This window comes from Lissotriton helveticus, chromosome 10 (assembly GCF_964261635.1).
Source record: "Lissotriton helveticus chromosome 10, aLisHel1.1, whole genome shotgun sequence".
NCBI lineage: Eukaryota > Metazoa > Chordata > Amphibia > Caudata > Salamandridae > Lissotriton > Lissotriton helveticus.
In genome coordinates this window covers 591,919,041-591,935,193 of record NC_136071.1, presented here as the reverse complement: position 1 = coordinate 591,935,193, position 16,153 = coordinate 591,919,041, and the positions used below count along the sequence as shown (strand labels likewise).

General features: G+C 47.4%; 27 non-coding genes across 27 annotated transcripts; all 27 read left to right on the top strand.

Moving 5' to 3' along the window:
* The first annotated feature begins 262 nt into the window (after nucleotides 1–262).
* On the top strand, nucleotides 263–334 carry TRNAP-AGG (transfer RNA proline (anticodon AGG)). Its single transcript has one exon. It is a non-coding gene; the product is annotated as a tRNA-Pro (tRNA).
* Nucleotides 335–1,079: 745 nt separating this feature from the next.
* TRNAL-CAA (transfer RNA leucine (anticodon CAA)) lies at nucleotides 1,080–1,191 on the top strand. Its single transcript has 2 exons — nucleotides 1,080–1,117; nucleotides 1,146–1,191. It is a non-coding gene; the product is annotated as a tRNA-Leu (tRNA).
* A 930-nt stretch (nucleotides 1,192–2,121) lies between these two features.
* Nucleotides 2,122–2,193, top strand: TRNAP-CGG (transfer RNA proline (anticodon CGG)). Its single transcript has one exon. It is a non-coding gene; the product is annotated as a tRNA-Pro (tRNA).
* Nucleotides 2,194–2,577: 384 nt separating this feature from the next.
* On the top strand, nucleotides 2,578–2,650 carry TRNAV-UAC (transfer RNA valine (anticodon UAC)). The gene has a single exon. It is a non-coding gene; the product is annotated as a tRNA-Val (tRNA).
* Nucleotides 2,651–3,084: 434 nt separating this feature from the next.
* Nucleotides 3,085–3,156, top strand: TRNAP-AGG (transfer RNA proline (anticodon AGG)). Its single transcript has one exon. It is a non-coding gene; the product is annotated as a tRNA-Pro (tRNA).
* Nucleotides 3,157–3,541: 385 nt separating this feature from the next.
* TRNAV-AAC (transfer RNA valine (anticodon AAC)) lies at nucleotides 3,542–3,614 on the top strand. Its single transcript has one exon. It is a non-coding gene; the product is annotated as a tRNA-Val (tRNA).
* A 295-nt stretch (nucleotides 3,615–3,909) lies between these two features.
* TRNAL-CAA (transfer RNA leucine (anticodon CAA)) lies at nucleotides 3,910–4,021 on the top strand. Its single transcript has 2 exons — nucleotides 3,910–3,947; nucleotides 3,976–4,021. It is a non-coding gene; the product is annotated as a tRNA-Leu (tRNA).
* A 929-nt stretch (nucleotides 4,022–4,950) lies between these two features.
* TRNAP-CGG (transfer RNA proline (anticodon CGG)) lies at nucleotides 4,951–5,022 on the top strand. The gene has a single exon. It is a non-coding gene; the product is annotated as a tRNA-Pro (tRNA).
* A 384-nt stretch (nucleotides 5,023–5,406) lies between these two features.
* TRNAV-UAC (transfer RNA valine (anticodon UAC)) lies at nucleotides 5,407–5,479 on the top strand. Its single transcript has one exon. It is a non-coding gene; the product is annotated as a tRNA-Val (tRNA).
* A 434-nt stretch (nucleotides 5,480–5,913) lies between these two features.
* Nucleotides 5,914–5,985, top strand: TRNAP-AGG (transfer RNA proline (anticodon AGG)). The gene has a single exon. It is a non-coding gene; the product is annotated as a tRNA-Pro (tRNA).
* A 385-nt stretch (nucleotides 5,986–6,370) lies between these two features.
* On the top strand, nucleotides 6,371–6,443 carry TRNAV-AAC (transfer RNA valine (anticodon AAC)). The gene has a single exon. It is a non-coding gene; the product is annotated as a tRNA-Val (tRNA).
* A 295-nt stretch (nucleotides 6,444–6,738) lies between these two features.
* TRNAL-CAA (transfer RNA leucine (anticodon CAA)) lies at nucleotides 6,739–6,850 on the top strand. The gene is made up of 2 exons: nucleotides 6,739–6,776; nucleotides 6,805–6,850. It is a non-coding gene; the product is annotated as a tRNA-Leu (tRNA).
* A 929-nt stretch (nucleotides 6,851–7,779) lies between these two features.
* TRNAP-CGG (transfer RNA proline (anticodon CGG)) lies at nucleotides 7,780–7,851 on the top strand. The gene has a single exon. It is a non-coding gene; the product is annotated as a tRNA-Pro (tRNA).
* Nucleotides 7,852–8,235: 384 nt separating this feature from the next.
* On the top strand, nucleotides 8,236–8,308 carry TRNAV-UAC (transfer RNA valine (anticodon UAC)). Its single transcript has one exon. It is a non-coding gene; the product is annotated as a tRNA-Val (tRNA).
* Nucleotides 8,309–8,742: 434 nt separating this feature from the next.
* Nucleotides 8,743–8,814, top strand: TRNAP-AGG (transfer RNA proline (anticodon AGG)). Its single transcript has one exon. It is a non-coding gene; the product is annotated as a tRNA-Pro (tRNA).
* Nucleotides 8,815–9,199: 385 nt separating this feature from the next.
* TRNAV-AAC (transfer RNA valine (anticodon AAC)) lies at nucleotides 9,200–9,272 on the top strand. The gene has a single exon. It is a non-coding gene; the product is annotated as a tRNA-Val (tRNA).
* Nucleotides 9,273–9,567: 295 nt separating this feature from the next.
* TRNAL-CAA (transfer RNA leucine (anticodon CAA)) lies at nucleotides 9,568–9,679 on the top strand. The gene is made up of 2 exons: nucleotides 9,568–9,605; nucleotides 9,634–9,679. It is a non-coding gene; the product is annotated as a tRNA-Leu (tRNA).
* Nucleotides 9,680–10,620: 941 nt separating this feature from the next.
* TRNAP-CGG (transfer RNA proline (anticodon CGG)) lies at nucleotides 10,621–10,692 on the top strand. Its single transcript has one exon. It is a non-coding gene; the product is annotated as a tRNA-Pro (tRNA).
* A 384-nt stretch (nucleotides 10,693–11,076) lies between these two features.
* TRNAV-UAC (transfer RNA valine (anticodon UAC)) lies at nucleotides 11,077–11,149 on the top strand. The gene has a single exon. It is a non-coding gene; the product is annotated as a tRNA-Val (tRNA).
* Nucleotides 11,150–11,583: 434 nt separating this feature from the next.
* On the top strand, nucleotides 11,584–11,655 carry TRNAP-AGG (transfer RNA proline (anticodon AGG)). The gene has a single exon. It is a non-coding gene; the product is annotated as a tRNA-Pro (tRNA).
* Nucleotides 11,656–12,040: 385 nt separating this feature from the next.
* TRNAV-AAC (transfer RNA valine (anticodon AAC)) lies at nucleotides 12,041–12,113 on the top strand. Its single transcript has one exon. It is a non-coding gene; the product is annotated as a tRNA-Val (tRNA).
* Nucleotides 12,114–12,408: 295 nt separating this feature from the next.
* TRNAL-CAA (transfer RNA leucine (anticodon CAA)) lies at nucleotides 12,409–12,520 on the top strand. Its single transcript has 2 exons — nucleotides 12,409–12,446; nucleotides 12,475–12,520. It is a non-coding gene; the product is annotated as a tRNA-Leu (tRNA).
* A 930-nt stretch (nucleotides 12,521–13,450) lies between these two features.
* Nucleotides 13,451–13,522, top strand: TRNAP-CGG (transfer RNA proline (anticodon CGG)). The gene has a single exon. It is a non-coding gene; the product is annotated as a tRNA-Pro (tRNA).
* A 384-nt stretch (nucleotides 13,523–13,906) lies between these two features.
* Nucleotides 13,907–13,979, top strand: TRNAV-UAC (transfer RNA valine (anticodon UAC)). The gene has a single exon. It is a non-coding gene; the product is annotated as a tRNA-Val (tRNA).
* Nucleotides 13,980–14,413: 434 nt separating this feature from the next.
* Nucleotides 14,414–14,485, top strand: TRNAP-AGG (transfer RNA proline (anticodon AGG)). Its single transcript has one exon. It is a non-coding gene; the product is annotated as a tRNA-Pro (tRNA).
* A 385-nt stretch (nucleotides 14,486–14,870) lies between these two features.
* Nucleotides 14,871–14,943, top strand: TRNAV-AAC (transfer RNA valine (anticodon AAC)). Its single transcript has one exon. It is a non-coding gene; the product is annotated as a tRNA-Val (tRNA).
* Nucleotides 14,944–15,238: 295 nt separating this feature from the next.
* Nucleotides 15,239–15,350, top strand: TRNAL-CAA (transfer RNA leucine (anticodon CAA)). The gene is made up of 2 exons: nucleotides 15,239–15,276; nucleotides 15,305–15,350. It is a non-coding gene; the product is annotated as a tRNA-Leu (tRNA).
* The last annotated feature ends 803 nt before the right edge of the window (nucleotides 15,351–16,153 follow it).

Here is a 16,153-nt window from a genome sequence, read left to right as displayed (position 1 = left end):
GCTCTGAAGGGTGGGCCTACTTCATGAAAGCAAGGAATGAGAGCAGAAATGCTTTTCTTGTCCTCACCGCAAGCAGACACTTAGAGAAAACAAACTGTCTGAAGGACAGAGGCTTTTTAATTTCTTGTTTGATGACGGCCATGGAAAAGACAGCAATCATATTGCAGAAGAGAGCAACATGTGCAGTTGCTTGCTTTGGGTGAAGCATTCACCGACTAGCTGCCACTAACCCCTGGAGCCATGTCAGAGGTGACTCTTGCGTGGCTCGTTGGTCTAGGGGTATGATTCTCGCTTAGGGTGCGAGAGGTCCCGGGTTCAAATCCCGGACGAGCCCTTTTTAGAGCTAAACATACAAATCGTACTAAAAATGCACTATGCCTGACTATTTCTAGTAATACTCGGTGCATTGTTGCGCAACATATTCCTAACCTCAGAAGAAAAATGGATCACCGTGCTTTTTCTGCCTACCTGCTTAGTCTCAGTGTGTCCCAGGTGATGCTTTCCCAAGCTGTACTCGCAGACATTTAGGCATCAGATATTTGTCTGTCGATGCCTGCACAAGTACATTTTGAATACGTCTAATTGCAAGCATGTTGGATGATATCTCTGAGGTTTTCACACTTGTTCTGCACATTCTGAGCCGCTGCTGATACAGCAGAATAGAAGTAGGGTGAAGCCTTGAGAGGAACTTTGCTTTAACAGTAGCAAGCAGCAAGGTCGTTTCTGTAGTGTAGTGGTCATCACGTTCCGCGAAAGGTCCCCGGTTCGAGACCGGGCAGAAACACTGAGCGTTGGGCGCTTTTATGTGCACACTCTAAAACCTTATTATCTGAATGCAAGTTTAAGAAGAGGTGGTCTTTGAACACAGTGAGCCGTGGGAAACTTTCTTTACCTTTGCAAGACGAAACAAAGTTATCTGCATCCGTCATCTGGGGGTCGTTCTTGTGCCTATTTTTATTTTGTTTAAGCTATGTTGTATTGTTGGGGCCTTTACACCTGTGACATTGCTGTGAAGGTTGTAAGTGGAAACATTGGCAGGTGCAGATAGAAGAGTTAGACCTAAGCCCCCCTCATGAGCCGTCAGGATGGCCGAGTGGTCTAAGGCGCCAGACTCAAGAGAGCTTGATCTTCAGTGTAGCTGAGCCTTCTGGTCTCCTCATGGAGGCGTGGGTTCAAATCCCACTTCTGACAGGTCCCTTTTACACCCGTAAATCTTCCTGTTTTTTGCAGTGCGTTCCCGGCAAACACCACAATCTTTGCAGGAACCTGTAGCATGTGAAGAGAAATCCACCAACAATCAGGCTGGGCCCTCAATCACAATTCCATGGATTTCTGGAAATGACACCTCAGGCACACCTTCCATTAAATTTGCACTCCATCACAGTAACTGCCATGCTGGGTTTCTAACTAAGCAGTTGATCCCATCATTTGTTGTGAGGCTCTCCTGCCACCTTTTGGGCAGAGAAGGCACTGTCCCTGCAAAAACACAGGCAGACATGTTCAACAGGGCTTCCTGGTTATGTGGGAGGAGCAGAATGCCATTGGTCCCCCCTTGCAAATTCTAATTTACATAAGGAAGACAGAGAGGTAGCTGGGAGTAGGCACTGCACACGGGCATTGCACTCTCTCTTATGATTTGCAGCCAATTCTAGATTGAGGCAGGAGGAAAGGAGGTGACTCGCCCAACAATGGCTATACTGAGAAGTCAGCCACTCTGGGTCTCCCAGGTGAGTGTTTCAGGCCTGTGAGCCACTCATATAAATCTCGCCTGATCGAGCGCTGAGCGAGCGCGTTTGAATCCAAATATCAAACCCCTCTTTCTCAGGCGCAGGAAATGGTGGGCCCTTCATTGCTTCTGGTGTGGAAGTCTATGGGGCAAGGGTCCAGGACTTGCAGAGGAGAACAATTGCCAGAAAGTGCTTGCTGTTCTCATCTGTGCCTTTTTTCTGCTCACTGGCTGATAGGAGATTGGCTGCCCCCTTTCTTGCTAGAGTGAAAAAACAACAACTTGAGAGAAAACATGACGTTGTGAGGCTCACTTAGAGGGAGACTAGCCAAATAGCCCTGCTTTTTTTCTGAAAGACGCTTCAGAAATTGTTCAAAATATCTCCTGGCCACTCAGGCTCGTTGGTCTAGGGGTATGATTCTCGCTTCGGGTGCGAGAGGTCCCGGGTTCAAATCCCGGACGAGCCCATGCTGTGGACATTTTCAGGATGCTTGTAATATAGGAGCATTTCTTCTTTTCAATGCTATAAGACGCTGTGTATGTCGAGAAAGTTCCTTACCCTGCACGCTATTTTCCACTTGTGGCGGGATAAAGGAGTGCAGGACTTCTTTGCAACTGCTTTTCTGGGCCAGACCAGCATGGTAGGAACATTACATGCATAGTCTTTTTCTAGTGTAGTTTCAGGATATGGTTTCAAAATCGCCTCTTGGAATAAAAGTGGTCCTCATTCCTGTCTTCCAAAGAAATAGAGACCGGGTAAGGAGAGCCCAACTTTGAGCTTCAAGGACATTGGCTCTTAGTCTGTGCATTCCAGCCCAATACATGCCAACAAGATTCCTGAGTTAGTGTCTGTTTCTGTAGTGTAGTGGTTATCACGTTCGCCTTACACGCGAAAGGTCCCTGGTTCGAGACTGGGCAGAAACAGCGGTTTGCTGTTTTTAACAGTGTTTGCCTTTACTGGCTGACTTTATAGGAAAGCTGAGATAATAGAGGCTGTCTATCCCTCACCAACCTGACGTAGTGTGCTCCAGGGATCTCAGTGACAGCTCGAAAAGAGAAGTGACGATAGCTTGCGCCATTCGCTTGCTCGCCCTTTGCTCTGAAGGGTGGGCCTACTTCATGAAAGCAAGGAATGAGAGCAGAAATGCTTTTCTTGTCCTCACCGCAAGCAGACACTTAGAGAAAACAAACTGTCTGAAGGACAGAGGCTTTTTAATTTCTTGTTTGATGACGGCCATGGAAAAGACAGCAATCATATTGCAGAAGAGAGCAACATGTGCAGTTGCTTGCTTTGGGTGAAGCATTCACCGACTAGCTGCCACTAACCCCTGGAGCGATGTCAGAGGTGACTCTTGCGTGGCTCGTTGGTCTAGGGGTATGATTCTCGCTTAGGGTGCGAGAGGTCCCGGGTTCAAATCCCGGACGAGCCCTTTTTAGAGCTAAACATACAAATCGTACTAAAAATGCACTATGCCTGACTATTTCTAGTAATACTCGGTGCATTGTTGCGCAACATATTCCTAACCTCAGAAGAAAAATGGATCACCGTGCTTTTTCTGCCTACCTGCTTAGTCTCAGTGTGTCCCAGGTGATGCTTTCCCAAGCTGTACTCGCAGACATTTAGGCATCAGATATTTGTCTGTCGATGCCTGCACAAGTAAATTTTGAATACGTCTAATTGCAAGCATGTTGGATGATATCTCTGAGGTTTTCACACTTGTTCTGCACATTCTGAGCTGCTGCTGATACAGCAGAATAGAAGTAGGGTGAAGCCTTGAGAGGAACTTTGCTTTAACAGTAGCAAGCAGCAAGGTCGTTTCTGTAGTGTAGTGGTCATCACGTTCGCCTAACACGCGAAAGGTCCCCGGTTCGAGACCGGGCAGAAACACTGAGCGTTGGCTGCTTTTATGTGCACACTCTAAAACCTTATTATCTGAATGCAAGTTTAAGAAGAGGTGGTCTTTGAACAAAGTGAGCCGTGGGAAACTTTCTTTACCTTTGCAAGACGAAACAAAGTTATCTGCATCCGTCATCTGGGGGTCGTTCTTGTGCCTATTTTTATTTTGTTTAAGCTATGTTGTATTGTTGGGGCCTTTACACCTGTGACATTGCTGTGAAGGTTGTAAGTGGAAACATTGGCAGGTGCAGATAGAAGAGTTAGACCTAAGCCCCCCTCATGACCCGTCAGGATGGCCGAGTGGTCTAAGGCGCCAGACTCAAGAGAGCTTGATCTTCAGTGTAGCTGAGACTTCTGGTCTCCTCATGGAGGCGTGGGTTCAAATCCCACTTCTGACAGGTCCCTTTTACACCCGTAAATCTTCCTGTTTTTTGCAGTGCGTTCCCGGCAAACACCACAATCTTTGCAGGAACCTGTAGCATGTGAAGAGAAATCCACCAACAATCAGGCTGGGCCCTCAATCACAATTCCATGGATTTCTGGAAATGACACCTCAGGCACACCTTCCATTAAATTTGCACTCCATCACAGTAACTGCCATGCTGGGTTTCTAACTAAGCAGTTGATCCCATCATTTGTTGTGAGGCTCTCCTGCCACCTTTTGGGCAGAGAAGGCACTGTCCCTGCAAAAACACAGGCAGACATGTTCAACAGGGCTTCCTGGTTATGTGGGAGGAGCAGAATGCCATTGGTCCCCCCTTGCAAATTCTAATTTACATAAGGAAGACAGAGAGGTAGCTGGGAGTAGGCACTGCACACGGGCATTGCACTCTCTCTTATGATTTGCAGCCAATTCTAGATTGAGGCAGGAGGAAAGGAGGTGACTCGCCCAACAATGGCTATACTGAGAAGTCAGCCACTCTGGGTCTCCCAGGTGAGTGTTTCAGGCCTGTGAGCCACTCATATAAATCTCGCCTGATCGAGCGCTGAGCGAGCGCGTTTGAATCCAAATATCAAACCCCTCTTTCTCAGGCGCAGGAAATGGTGGGCCCTTCATTGCTTCTGGTGTGGAAGTCTATGGGGCAAGGGTCCAGGACTTGCAGAGGAGAACAATTGCCAGAAAGTGCTTGCTGTTCTCATCTGTGCCTTTTTTCTGCTCACTGACTGATAGGAGATTGGCTGCCCCTTTCTTGCTAGAGTGAAAAAACAACAACTTGAGAGAAAACATGACGTTGTGAGGCTCACTTAGAGGGAGACTAGCCAAATAGCCCTGCTTTTTTTCTGAAAGACGCTTCAGAAATTGTTCAAAATGTCTCCTGGCCACTCAGGCTCGTTGGTCTAGGGGTATGATTCTCGCTTCGGGTGTGAGAGGTCCCGGGTTCAAATCCCGGACGAGCCCATGCTGTGGACATTTTCAGGATGCTTGTAATATAGGAGCATTTCTTCTTTTCAATGCTATAAGACGCTGTGTATGTCGAGAAAGTTCCTTACCCTGCACGCTATTTTCCACTTGTGGCGGGATAAAGGAGTGCAGGACTTCTTTGCAACTGCTTTTCTGGGCCAGACCAGCATGGTAGGAACATTACATGCATAGTGTTTTTCTAGTGTAATTTCAGGATATGGTTTCAAAATCGCCTCTTGGAATAAAAGTGGTCCTCATTCCTGTCTTCCAAAGAAATAGAGACCGGGTAAGGAGAGCCCAACTTTGAGCTTCAAGGGCATTGGCTCTTAGTCTGTGCATTCCAGCCCAATACATGCCAACAAGATTCCTGAGTTAGTGTCTGTTTCTGTAGTGTAGTGGTTATCACGTTCGCCTTACACGCGAAAGGTCCCTGGTTCGAGACTGGGCAGAAACAGCGGTTTGCTGTTTTTAACAGTGTTTGCCTTTACTGGCTGACTTTATAGGAAAGCTGAGATAATAGAGGCTGTCTATCCCTCACCAACCTGACGTAGTGTGCTCCAGGGATCTCAGTGACAGCTCGAAAAGAGAAGTGACGATAGCTTGCGCCATTCGCTTGCTCGCCCTTTGCTCTGAAGGGTGGGCCTACTTCATGAAAGCAAGGAATGAGAGCAGAAATGCTTTTCTTGTCCTCACCGCAAGCAGACACTTAGAGAAAACAAACTGTCTGAAGGACAGAGGCTTTTTAATTTCTTGTTTGATGACGGCCATGGAAAAGACAGCAATCATATTGCAGAAGAGAGCAACATGTGCAGTTGCTTGCTTTGGGTGAAGCATTCACCGACTAGCTGCCACTAACCCCTGGAGCGATGTCAGAGGTGACTCTTGCGTGGCTCGTTGGTCTAGGGGTATGATTCTCGCTTAGGGTGCGAGAGGTCCCGGGTTCAAATCCCGGACGAGCCCTTTTTAGAGCTAAACATACAAATCGTACTAAAAATGCACTATGCCTGACTATTTCTAGTAATACTCGGTGCATTGTTGCGCAACATATTCCTAACCTCAGAAGAAAAATGGATCACCGTGCTTTTTCTGCCTACCTGCTTAGTCTCAGTGTGTCCCAGGTGATGCTTTCCCAAGCTGTACTCGCAGACATTTAGGCATCAGATATTTGTCTGTCGATGCCTGCACAAGTAAATTTTGAATACGTCTAATTGCAAGCATGTTGGATGATATCTCTGAGGTTTTCACACTTGTTCTGCACATTCTGAGCTGCTGCTGATACAGCAGAATAGAAGTAGGGTGAAGCCTTGAGAGGAACTTTGCTTTAACAGTAGCAAGCAGCAAGGTCGTTTCTGTAGTGTAGTGGTCATCACGTTCGCCTAACACGCGAAAGGTCCCCGGTTCGAGACCGGGCAGAAACACTGAGCGTTGGCTGCTTTTATGTGCACACTCTAAAACCTTATTATCTGAATGCAAGTTTAAGAAGAGGTGGTCTTTGAACAAAGTGAGCCGTGGGAAACTTTCTTTACCTTTGCAAGACGAAACAAAGTTATCTGCATCCGTCATCTGGGGGTCGTTCTTGTGCCTATTTTTATTTTGTTTAAGCTATGTTGTATTGTTGGGGCCTTTACACCTGTGACATTGCTGTGAAGGTTGTAAGTGGAAACATTGGCAGGTGCAGATAGAAGAGTTAGACCTAAGCCCCCCTCATGACCCGTCAGGATGGCCGAGTGGTCTAAGGCGCCAGACTCAAGAGAGCTTGATCTTCAGTGTAGCTGAGACTTCTGGTCTCCTCATGGAGGCGTGGGTTCAAATCCCACTTCTGACAGGTCCCTTTTACACCCGTAAATCTTCCTGTTTTTTGCAGTGCGTTCCCGGCAAACACCACAATCTTTGCAGGAACCTGTAGCATGTGAAGAGAAATCCACCAACAATCAGGCTGGGCCCTCAATCACAATTCCATGGATTTCTGGAAATGACACCTCAGGCACACCTTCCATTAAATTTGCACTCCATCACAGTAACTGCCATGCTGGGTTTCTAACTAAGCAGTTGATCCCATCATTTGTTGTGAGGCTCTCCTGCCACCTTTTGGGCAGAGAAGGCACTGTCCCTGCAAAAACACAGGCAGACATGTTCAACAGGGCTTCCTGGTTATGTGGGAGGAGCAGAATGCCATTGGTCCCCCCTTGCAAATTCTAATTTACATAAGGAAGACAGAGAGGTAGCTGGGAGTAGGCACTGCACACGGGCATTGCACTCTCTCTTATGATTTGCAGCCAATTCTAGATTGAGGCAGGAGGAAAGGAGGTGACTCGCCCAACAATGGCTATACTGAGAAGTCAGCCACTCTGGGTCTCCCAGGTGAGTGTTTCAGGCCTGTGAGCCACTCATATAAATCTCGCCTGATCGAGCGCTGAGCGAGCGCGTTTGAATCCAAATATCAAACCCCTCTTTCTCAGGCGCAGGAAATGGTGGGCCCTTCATTGCTTCTGGTGTGGAAGTCTATGGGGCAAGGGTCCAGGACTTGCAGAGGAGAACAATTGCCAGAAAGTGCTTGCTGTTCTCATCTGTGCCTTTTTTCTGCTCACTGACTGATAGGAGATTGGCTGCCCCTTTCTTGCTAGAGTGAAAAAACAACAACTTGAGAGAAAACATGACGTTGTGAGGCTCACTTAGAGGGAGACTAGCCAAATAGCCCTGCTTTTTTTCTGAAAGACGCTTCAGAAATTGTTCAAAATGTCTCCTGGCCACTCAGGCTCGTTGGTCTAGGGGTATGATTCTCGCTTCGGGTGTGAGAGGTCCCGGGTTCAAATCCCGGACGAGCCCATGCTGTGGACATTTTCAGGATGCTTGTAATATAGGAGCATTTCTTCTTTTCAATGCTATAAGACGCTGTGTATGTCGAGAAAGTTCCTTACCCTGCACGCTATTTTCCACTTGTGGCGGGATAAAGGAGTGCAGGACTTCTTTGCAACTGCTTTTCTGGGCCAGACCAGCATGGTAGGAACATTACATGCATAGTGTTTTTCTAGTGTAATTTCAGGATATGGTTTCAAAATCGCCTCTTGGAATAAAAGTGGTCCACATTCCTGTCTTCCAAAGAAATAGAGACCGGGTAAGGAGAGCCCAACTTTGAGCTTCAAGGACATTGGCCCTTAGTCTGTGCATTCCAGCCCAATACATGCCAACAAGATTCCTGAGTTAGTGTCTGTTTCTGTAGTGTAGTGGTTATCACGTTCACCTTACACGCGAAAGGTCCCTGGTTCGAGACTGGGCAGAAACAGCGGTTTGCTGTTTTTAACAGTGTTTGCCTTTACTGGCTGACTTTATAGCAAAGCTGAGATAATAGAGGCTGTCTATCCCTCACCAACCTGACGTAGTGTGCTCCAGGGATCTCAGTGACAGCTCGAAAAGAGAAGTGACGATAGCTTGCGCCATTCGCTTGCTCGCCCTTTGCTCTGAAGGGTGGGCCTACTTCATGAAAGCAAGGAATGAGAGCAGAAATGCTTTTCTTGTCCTCACCGCAAGCAGACACTTAGAGAAAACAAACTGTCTGAAGGACAGAGGCTTTTTAATTTCTTGTTTGATGACGGCCATGGAAAAGACAGCAATCATATTGCAGAAGAGAGCAACATGTGCAGTTGCTTGCTTTGGGTGAAGCATTCACCGACTAGCTGCCACTAACCCCTGGAGCCATGTCAGAGGTGACTCTTGCGTGGCTCGTTGGTCTAGGGGTATGATTCTCGCTTAGGGTGCGAGAGGTCCCGGGTTCAAATCCCGGACGAGCCCTTTTTAGAGCTAAACATACAAATCGTACTAAAAATGCACTATGCCTGACTATTTCTAGTAATACTCGGTGCATTGTTGCGCAACATATTCCTAACCTCAGAAGAAAAATGGATCACCGTGCTTTTTCTGCCTACCTGCTTAGTCTCAGTGTGTCCCAGGTGATGCTTTCCCAAGCTGTACTCGCAGACATTTAGGCATCAGATATTTGTCTGTCGATGCCTGCACAAGTACATTTTGAATACGTCTAATTGCAAGCATGTTGGATGATATCTCTGAGGTTTTCACACTTGTTCTGCACATTCTGAGCCGCTGCTGATACAGCAGAATAGAAGTAGGGTGAAGCCTTGAGAGGAACTTTGCTTTAACAGTAGCAAGCAGCAAGGTCGTTTCTGTAGTGTAGTGGTCATCATGTTCGCCTAACACGCGAAAGGTCCCCGGTTCGAGACCGGGCAGAAACACTGAGCGTTGGGCGCTTTTATGTGCACACTCTAAAACCTTATTATCTGAATGCAAGTTTAAGAAGAGGTGGTCTTTGAACACAGTGAGCCGTGGGAAACTTTCTTTACCTTTGCAAGACGAAACAAAGTTATCTGCATCCGTCATCTGGGGGTCGTTCTTGTGCCTATTTTTATTTTGTTTAAGCTATGTTGTATTGTTGGGGCCTTTACACCTGTGACATTGCTGTGAAGGTTGTAAGTGGAAACATTGGCAGGTGCAGATAGAAGAGTTAGACCTAAGCCCCCCTCATGAGCCGTCAGGATGGCCGAGTGGTCTAAGGCGCCAGACTCAAGAGAGCTTGATCTTCAGTGTAGCTGAGCCTTCTGGTCTCCTCATGGAGGCGTAGGTTCAAATCCCACTTCTGACAGGTCCCTTTTACACCCGTAAATCTTCCTGTTTTTTGCAGTGCGTTCCCGGCAAACACCACAATCTTTGCAGGAACCTGTAGCATGTGAAGAGAAATCCACCAACAATCAGGCTGGGCCCTCAATCACAATTCCATGGATTTCTGGAAATGACACCTCAGGCACACCTTCCATTAAATTTGCACTCCATCACAGTAACTGCCATGCTGGGTTTCTAACTAAGCAGTTGATCCCATCATTTGTTGTGAGGCTCTCCTGCCACCTTTTGGGCAGAGAAGGCACTGTCCCTGCAAAAACACAGGCAGACATGTTCAACAGGGCTTCCTGGTTATGTGGGAGGAGCAGAATGCCATTGGTCCCCCCTTGCAAATTCTAATTTACATAAGGAAGACAGAGAGGTAGCTGGGAGTAGGCACTGCACACGGGCATTGCACTCTCTCTTATGATTTGCAGCCAATTCTAGATTGAGGCAGGAGGAAAGGAGGTGACTCGCCCAACAATGGCTATACTGAGAAGTCAGCCACTCTGGGTCTCCCAGGTGAGTGTTTCAGGCCTGTGAGCCACTCATATAAATCTCACCTGATCGAGCGCTGATCGAGCGCTGAGCGAGCGCGTTTGAATCCAAATATCAAACCCCTCTTTCTCAGGCGCAGGAAATGGTGGGCCCTTCATTGCTTCTGGTGTGGAAGTCTATGGGGCAAGGGTCCAGGACTTGCAGAGGAGAACAATTGCCAGAAAGTGCTTGCTGTTCTCATCTGTGCCTTTTTTCTGCTCACTGGCTGATAGGAGATTGGCTGCCCCCTTTCTTGCTAGAGTGAAAAAACAACAACTTGAGAGAAAACATGACGTTGTGAGGCTCACTTAGAGGGAGACTAGCCAAATAGCCCTGCTTTTTTTCTGAAAGACGCTTCAGAAATTGTTCAAAATATCTCCTGGCCACTCAGGCTCGTTGGTCTAGGGGTATGATTCTCACTTCGGGTGCGAGAGGTCCCGGGTTCAAATCCCGGACGAGCCCATGCTGTGGACATTTTCAGGATGCTTGTAATATAGGAGCATTTCTTCTTTTCAATGCTATAAGACGCTGTGTATGTCGAGAAAGTTCCTTACCCTGCACGCTATTTTCCACTTGTGGCGGGATAAAGGAGTGCAGGACTTCTTTGCAACTGCTTTTCTGGGCCAGACCAGCATGGTAGGAACATTACATGCATAGTGTTTTTCTAGTGTAGTTTCAGGATATGGTTTCAAAATCGCCTCTTGGAATAAAAGTGGTCCTCATTCCTGTCTTCCAAAGAAATAGAGACCGGGTAAGGAGAGCCCAACTTTGAGCTTCAAGGACATTGGCCCTTAGTCTGTGCATTCCAGCCCAATACATGCCAACAAGATTCCTGAGTTAGTGTCTGTTTCTGTAGTGTAGTGGTTATCACGTTCGCCTTACACGCGAAAGGTCCCTGGTTCGAGACCGGGCAGAAACAGCGGTTTGCTGTTTTTAACAGTGTTTGCCTTTACTGGCTGACTTTATAGGAAAGCTGAGATAATAGAGGCTGTCTATCCCTCACCAACCTGACGTAGTGTGCTCCAGGGATCTCAGTGACAGCTCGAAAAGAGAAGTGACGATAGCTTGCGCCATTCGCTTGCTCGCCCTTTGCTCTGAAGGGTGGGCCTACTTCATGAAAGCAAGGAATGAGAGCAGAAATGCTTTTCTTGTCCTCACCGCAAGCAGACACTTAGAGAAAACAAACTGTCTGAAGGACAGAGGCTTTTTAATTTCTTGTTTGATGACGGCCATGGAAAAGACAGCAATCATATTGCAGAAGAGAGCAACATGTGCAGTTGCTTGCTTTGGGTGAAGCATTCACCGACTAGCTGCCACTAACCCCTGGAGCCATGTCAGAGGTGACTCTTGCGTGGCTCGTTGGTCTAGGGGTATGATTCTCGCTTAGGGTGCGAGAGGTCCCGGGTTCAAATCCCGGACGAGCCCTTTTTAGAGCTAAACATACAAATCGTACTAAAAATGCACTATGCCTGACTATTTCTAGTAATACTCGGTGCATTGTTGCGCAACATATTCCTAACCTCAGAAGAAAAATGGATCACCGTGCTTTTTCTGCCTACCTGCTTAGTCTCAGTGTGTCCCAGGTGATGCTTTCCCAAGCTGTACTCGCAGACATTTAGGCATCAGATATTTGTCTGTCGATGCCTGCACAAGTAAATTTTGAATACGTCTAATTGCAAGCATGTTGGATGATATCTCTGAGGTTTTCACACTTGTTCTGCACATTCTGAGCTGCTGCTGATACAGCAGAATAGAAGTAGGGTGAAGCCTTGAGAGGAACTTTGCTTTAACAGTAGCAAGCAGCAAGGTCGTTTCTGTAGTGTAGTGGTCATCACGTTCGCCTAACACGCGAAAGGTCCCCGGTTCGAGACCGGGCAGAAACACTGAGCGTTGGCTGCTTTTATGTGCACACTCTAAAACCTTATTATCTGAATGCAAGTTTAAGAAGAGGTGGTCTTTGAACAAAGTGAGCCGTGGGAAACTTTCTTTACCTTTGCAAGACGAAACAAAGTTATCTGCATCCGTCATCTGGGGGTCGTTCTTGTGCCTATTTTTATTTTGTTTAAGCTATGTTGTATTGTTGGGGCCTTTACACCTGTGACATTGCTGTGAAGGTTGTAAGTGGAAACATTGGCAGGTGCAGATAGAAGAGTTAGACCTAAGCCCCCCTCATGACCCGTCAGGATGGCCGAGTGGACTAAGGCGCCAGACTCAAGAGAGCTTGATCTTCAGTGTAGCTGAGACTTCTGGTCTCCTCATGGAGGCGTGGGTTCAAATCCCACTTCTGACAGGTCCCTTTTACACCCGTAAATCTTCCTGTTTTTTGCAGTGCGTTCCCGGCAAACACCACAATCTTTGCAGGAACCTGTAGCATGTGAAGAGAAATCCACCAACAATCAGGCTGGGCCCTCAATCACAATTCCATGGATTTCTGGAAATGACACCTCAGGCACACCTTCCATTAAATTTGCACTCCATCACAGTAACTGCCATGCTGGGTTTCTAACTAAGCAGTTGATCCCATCATTTGTTGTGAGGCTCTCCTGCCACCTTTTGGGCAGAGAAGGCACTGTCCCTGCAAAAACACAGGCAGACATGTTCAACAGGGCTTCCTGGTTATGTGGGAGGAGCAGAATGCCATTGGTCCCCCCTTGAAAATTCTAATTTACATAAGGAAGACAGAGAGGTAGCTGGGAGTAGGCACTGCACACGGGCATTGCACTCTCTCTTATGATTTGCAGCCAATTCTAGATTGAGGCAGGAGGAAAGGAGGTGACTCGCCCAACAATGGCTATACTGAGAAGTCAGCCACTCTGGGTCTCCCAGGTGAGTGTTTCAGGCCTGTGAGCCACTCATATAAATCTCGCCTGATCGAGCGCTGAGCGAGCGCGTTTGAATCCAAATATCAAACCCCTCTTTCTCAGGCGCAGGAAATGGTGGGCCCTTCATTGCTTCTGGTGTGGAAGTCTATGGGGCAAGGGTCCAGGACTTGCAGAGGAGAACAATTGCCAGAAAGTGCTTGCTGTTCTCATCTGTGCCTTTTTTCTGCTCACTGGCTGATAGGAGATTGGCTGCCCCCTTTCTTGCTAGAGTGAAAAAACAACAACTTGAGAGAAAACATGACGTTGTGAGGCTCACTTAGAGGGAGACTAGCCAAATAGCCCTGCTTTTTTTCTGAAAGACGCTTCAGAAATTGTTCAAAATGTCTCCTGGCCACTCAGGCTCGTTGGTCTAGGGGTATGATTTTCGCTTCGGGTGCGAGAGGTCCCGGGTTCAAATCCCGGACGAGCCCATGCTGTGGACATTTTCAGGATGCTTGTAATATAGGAGCATTTCTTCTTTTCAATGCTATAAGACGCTGTGTATGTCGAGAAAGTTCCTTACCCTGCACGCTATTTTCCACTTGTGGCGGGATAAAGGAGTGCAGGACTTCTTTGCAACTGCTTTTCTGGGCCAGACCAGCATGGTAGGAACATTACATGCATAGTGTTTTTCTAGTGTAATTTCAGGATATGGTTTCAAAATCGCCTCTTGGAATAAAAGTGGTCCTCATTCCTGTCTTCCAAAGAAATAGAGACCGGGTAAGGAGAGCCCAACTTTGAGCTTCAAGGACATTGGCCCTTAGTCTGTGCATTCCAGCCCAATACATGCCAACAAGATTCCTGAGTTAGTGTCTGTTTCTGTAGTGTAGTGGTTATCACGTTCGCCTTACAAGCGAAAGGTCCCTGGTTCGAGACCGGGCAGAAACAGCGGTTTGCTGTTTTTAACAGTGTTTGCCTTTACTGGCTGACTTTATAGGAAAGCTGAGATAATAGAGGCTGTCTATCCCTCACCAACCTGACGTAGTGTTCTCCAGGGATCTCAGTGACAGCTCGAAAAGAGAAGTGACGATAGCTTGCGCCATTCGCTTGCTCGCCCTTTGCTCTGAAGGGTGGGCCTACTTCATGAAAGCAAGGAATGAGAGCAGAAATGCTTTTCTTGTCCTCACCGCAAGCAGACACTTAGAGAAAAGAAACTGTCTGAAGGACAGAGGCTTTTTAATTTCTTGTTTGATGACGGCCATGGAAAAGACAGCAATCATATTGCAGAAGAGAGCAACATGTGCAGTTGCTTGCTTTGGGTGAAGCATTCACTGACTAGCTGCCACTAACCCCTGGAGCCATGTCAGAGGTGACTCTTGCGTGGCTCGTTGGTCTAGGGGTATGATTCTCGCTTAGGGTGCGAGAGGTCCCGGGTTCAAATCCCGGACGAGCCCTTTTTAGAGCTAAACATACAAATCGTACTAAAAATGCACTATGCCTGACTATTTCTAGTAATACTCGGTGCATTGTTGCGCAACATATTCCTAACCGCAGAAGAAAAATGGATCACCGTGCTTTTTCTGCCTACCTGCTTAGTCTCAGTGTGTCCCAGGTGATGCTTTCCCAAGCTGTACTCGCAGACATTTAGGCGTCAGATATTTGTCTGTCGAAGCCTGCACAAGTAAATTTTGAATACGTCTAATTGCAAGCATGTTGGATGATATCTCTGAGGTTTTCACACTTGTTCTGCACATTCTGAGCTGCTGCTGATACAGCAGAATAGAAGTAGGGTGAAGCCTTGAGAGGAACTTTGCTTTAACAGTAGCAAGCAGCAAGGTCGTTTCTGTAGTGTAGTGGTCATCACGTTCGCCTAACACGCGAAAGGTCCCCGGTTCGAGACCGGGCAGAAACACTGAGCGTTGGCTGCTTTTATGTGCACACTCTAAAACCTTATTATCTGAATGCAAGTTTAAGAAGAGGTGGTCTTTGAACAAAGTGAGCCGTGGGAAACTTTCTTTACCTTTGCAAGACGAAACAAAGTTATCTGCATCCGTCATCTGGGGGTCGTTCTTGTGCCTATTTTTATTTTGTTTAAGCTATGTTGTATTGTTGGGGCCTTTACACCTGTGACATTGCTGTGAAGGTTGTAAGTGGAAACATTGGCAGGTACAGATAGAAGAGTTAGACCTAAGCCCCCCTCATGACCCGTCAGGATGGCCGAGTGGTCTAAGGCGCCAGACTCAAGAGAGCTTGATCTTCAGTGTAGCTGAGCCTTCTGGTCTCCTCATGGAGGCGTGGGTTCAAATCCCACTTCTGACAGGTCCCTTTTACACCCGTAAATCTTCCTGTTTTTTGCAGTGCGTTCCCGGCAAACACCACAATCTTTGCAGGAACCTGTAGCATGTGAAGAGAAATCCACCAACAATCAGGCTGGGCCCTCAATCACAATTCCATGGATTTCTGGAAATGACACCTCAGGCACACCTTCCATTAAATTTGCACTCCATCACAGTAACTGCCATGCTGGGTTTCTAACTAAGCAGTTGATCCCATCATTTGTTGTGAGGCTCTCCTGCCACCTTTTGGGCAGAGAAGGCACTGTCCCTGCAAAAACACAGGCAGACATGTTCAACAGGGCTTCCTGGTTATGTGGGAGGAGCAGAATGCCATTGGTCCCCCCTTGCAAATTCTAATTTACATAAGGAAGACAGAGAGGTAGCTGGGAGTAGGCACTGCACACGGGCATTGCACTCTCTCTTATGATTTGCAGCCAATTCTAGATTGAGGCAGGAGGAAAGGAGGTGACTCGCCCAACAATGGCTATACTGAGAAGTCAGCCACTCTGGGTCTCCCAGGTGAGTGTTTCAGGCCTGTGAGCCACTCATATAAATCTCGCCTGATCGAGCGCTGAGCGAGCGCGTTTGAATCCAAATATCAAACCCCTCTTTCTCAGGCGCAGGAAATGGTGGGCCCTTCATTGCTTCTGGTGTGGAAGTCTATGGGGCAAGGGTCCAGGACTTGCAGAGGAGAACAATTGCCAGAAAGTGCTTGCTGTTCTCATCTGTGCCTTTTTTCTGCTCACTGGCTGATAGGAGATTGGCTGCCCCCTTTCTTGCTAGAGT